This window comes from Triticum urartu, unplaced genomic scaffold, assembly GCF_003073215.2.
Source record: "Triticum urartu cultivar G1812 unplaced genomic scaffold, Tu2.1 TuUngrouped_contig_7671, whole genome shotgun sequence".
Taxonomy (NCBI): Eukaryota; Viridiplantae; Streptophyta; class Magnoliopsida; order Poales; family Poaceae; genus Triticum; species Triticum urartu.
The window spans coordinates 1,760-5,355 of record NW_024118538.1 but is presented as its reverse complement, the minus strand read 5'-3'; the positions used below and the strand labels follow the sequence as shown (position 1 = coordinate 5,355).

The 3,596-nt window shown below is 46.5% G+C and overlaps 1 long non-coding RNA gene across 2 annotated transcripts; it reads right to left on the bottom strand.

Moving 5' to 3' along the window:
- Positions 1-560: 560 nt before the first annotated feature.
- LOC125531626 lies at positions 561-3,339 on the bottom strand. Of its 2 annotated transcripts, XR_007293376.1 has the most exons (6): positions 3,180-3,339; positions 2,862-3,087; positions 1,623-1,895; positions 1,288-1,534; positions 871-1,081; positions 561-757 (listed from the first exon to the last, which is right to left on the bottom strand). It is a non-coding gene; the product is annotated as an uncharacterized LOC125531626 (long non-coding RNA). The 2 variants fall into 2 exon arrangements; XR_007293375.1 differs by having other exon boundaries at positions 561-1,081.
- Between the last annotated feature and the right edge of the window lie 257 nt (positions 3,340-3,596).

Genomic DNA, 3,596 nt, shown 5'->3' with positions numbered 1-3,596 from the left:
CGTGCCTCTCACGGAAGCAAAACCGTAAATCTCACGAAAGAAAAAAAAACAAAAAAACGCGTTTTGCTTTTCCCTTTCCGAGAGGCACGGCCGTGACTCTCGCGAAAGTACAACCGTACCTCTCGCGAAAGCAAAACCATGACTGTCGCGAAAGAAAAAAAAAACAAAAAACACATTTTTTTTTTCCGTTTCCGAAAGGCACGGCCGTGACTCTCGCTAAAGCACAACCATGCCTCTCGCGAAAAAACCATGACTTTCGCGAAAGAAAAAAAAAGAAAACATGTTTTTTCACGCAATTTTTTTTCAATTTTTTTAATCAAAAAGCTAAGGAAGACCAAGGGAAAATCAAAACGTCGAAAAACCTCAGAAAAAACCCCGCTTAAAAAGCCGAAAACACGTGCAGAAAAATAAAAAAATAAAAACAAAATCCGGAGGAAGCGTCCAGAACACGATACATGACGAATGGCTGAGAGTGCGCCAAGTGACGCTGATCTGCAAGACTCCCGAAGGAGCGCTCGTTAACTATTTGCTCTCCGTTTATTTGTTTGACGGACCTAACAGAACCAAACGTCATGGGCCGATTACTTGTTGATTATGTTCCATAGAAGGCCGTCCACGCCGTCACGACAAATGTGATATGATGATTACGAATCTTAATTAACTACGCCAGAACAACAAACTTGGAGATGGACTAGGCGGGTAATGACATCATTACCCGATGCAACGCCAGCAAACTGATCCGAGACATAAAGCATGCCTGCAAGCAGGGCAGGTGCTCAGTTGCACAAACACATCATGAATGCAGAAAACAAGTCATGCTTGCGATTGACAATTCAAACTTACTGAAATCGTTTGGCATTTTTCACTCACCACTACACGCCACCAGCTAATCTCAGCTCCATCGCTTTCGTAAAATTGTTCTTTGGTGCCCCACCACACCACAATTTTTGCACCTCGCCGGCTTCCGAGGCTGCTTTGGCACATCGCCGAGATCCGGGTAAGTAGTTCTCTTGTGCCCCAGCCGTCGGCACACCAACAAGCATCACACTCTTGATTGCGACCTCCGCTGCTCGATTTTGATCTGCACATGAACAAAAACAAGAAACAGTCAGATCATCATACTACCAGAGTACTCTTTTTAACAGATGTCCTTAATCAACACAATCCTCAGGGATTCAGTAAAAAACCACTCAAAACTCTACACGGTCTCATCGTGTACCCGGAAGCCAGCTAAGATCAGTCTGGTTATGGTTTTTCACACCGACAAATTGTCCACACGGCTCGTACCTTTTTTCTTTCAGAATTGCTCAATCATGAGCTAATTTCCATCAGTACGGTTTTTCCCCGTCGACAGCTCGGAAGTGAGAGGCGAGCTGCCCCTTGTCACTGCCGCCGCTTCAGCAACGCCGCAGATCCGCCCTTTGGCGCTCACACCCATGGCCTCCTGCAGCGTCACCTTGACCACTGTCCGCCTGGTGCCATGTGTCGGCAACCTTCCAGCACTAGACTCTCCCCAACCTCAATCAGAGTGGATCTGGGAGAGACAAATCACAAAAGCTTAACCGCTGGAACTCGACACTGGAAAACACACAAGGTCGATTAGTAGCATCGGATCGACATACCTCCTGATCGCAGGAGGAAATCCATCGCTGTCGGTCGTGTGTTCATCCACTCCCTCCCTTGCTTCTGAAGTTCCAAAATGACGGCCGCGTTGGGGAATAGCAGACTCACCTTGCATTGAATCCATGGAGCATCGACTTTTCTGAGCCACAGATCAGACAGAAATCGAGAACCTGATCCACGGCTCACCTCGTTTCTGATTGCTCCGATCAACATATAACAACATCGATAGACATGAACATCTTTCAAGCTTGGGCACTGAAGAAGCAGCCGTTCTGCAGAAAGTTCCTTAGGCTGTAAATACTCATGCACTAATCATAAGTTTGGACATTGAAGAAACATCCAGTCCGGTACAGAACAAGAATCAGGACACACTTTTTCCATACAAAAAATCTGTGAAAAATCAGGGAAATTTGATAGAATACTCTGTACAACTTTCCCAATGAACCCACATGTTTGGCTAGACGAGACCTGAAATTATTACCCTACTATTATTCACAGCTAACTTAATTGCACATGTCCTTATCACTAATATGCAAACATGGTCTAATGAACCAAAAGCTTTACAAACTGCTGATCTCTGTCTATGGTGCTGGGCCTCTAGTTCATGTCTTCGCCGAGTGCTGCAACCAAGAAATTACAGATGCAAGCTTCTCACCCACTGCGTGTGCAGACGGTTCATATATTCGGGCACAATGATGCCCTCAAAATTGTTCTTTCATAATAACCTTAGACATCTCCAAAATCAGCTACACGGCTTTATTTGGTCAATTACTTTTAAATTGTTTTCAAGAGTAAGCAACAATCTTCTAAAAACAAAGTGCCCTACCAAACCACACGACGTAGCTAATATAATTTTGCGCAAAGATGACTGCAAAATGGGTCTGCCATACTAAACTTACACATTTCCAAATTCAGCAGCAGTAGTTATATGTTGTTTAGTACTAGTTGAAGTTCACCTTCTCATGTCAGAAAGCAATTCCCTTAAATCCAAGGTCCTACAGCACTGCCTGTACGCTTCTTGTAGTAATTTACATAGTAACATTGTTCGTTGCTAGTTAGTTCTGTTCTACCGACTTTTACCATTTTTAGCAAAGTCTGTAGCAATAATTCCTATTTAACGAAAAACTAACCACTTCCCCGGTCAGACATGACTCTAATCCAGATCACTAACGGATTCCTACAACGAAGTACTACTATATCCACAAAAGAAATACATGTTTACCATGTTGCGCACTAACCTCTTTAACCACCGAGGAGCTTGTGGGCTGGCCTCCCCGTGGAGACCTGCGAGGGCGGCGACGAGTTCTTCCTTCTGCCAACGACACCACGCTCGAGCAGATCTGTGCGTCTGCACTCGCGGCGGGCGCCGGCACCTGATCCACACCAGCAACCGTCAAGGCAGCCATTCGCCGCAGCGGATCTCGCATGCATTCAGTGTCGTCCACCGCTTCAATCAGTGGGAATCTGTTTTCACAAACCGAGATTACGATCACCACTGCAGATCTGAACATAGACATCCCCAAAGGATGGAAACCGCAAGAAGGGGGCTTTCTTACCGGCTGATTAGCGGCCGTAGGAATCCCATCCGCATCAATGGCGTCGTCTTCTTCGGGCGCCTGCCCTTCGAGGAACGAATTTTTGTCTAAAAGGACCACCTGTGGAACGCAATTGACAGAAAAGACTACCCCTGAGTCACATGGGCAAAACTACCCCTGAATCGGGAACGCAGCTGACGCGCGACAGAACGGAGCGCTGGGTAGATGGGGCCTGCCGCCGCCTGGTGTGGCGGCAGTAATGTAGCTAGTGAGATTATTACTCGCTCTCTTGCCTCTTGCATGCATGCAGCCCATTATTACTCGCTCTCTCTCTCCTTTGCATGCAGCGCCCACAAGTCACTAGTAGAAAACAGGGCTATGGTCCAGGCCGGCTCAGCCCATTAGTCCCGGTTCAGTCTAGAACCGGGATCAATGTGG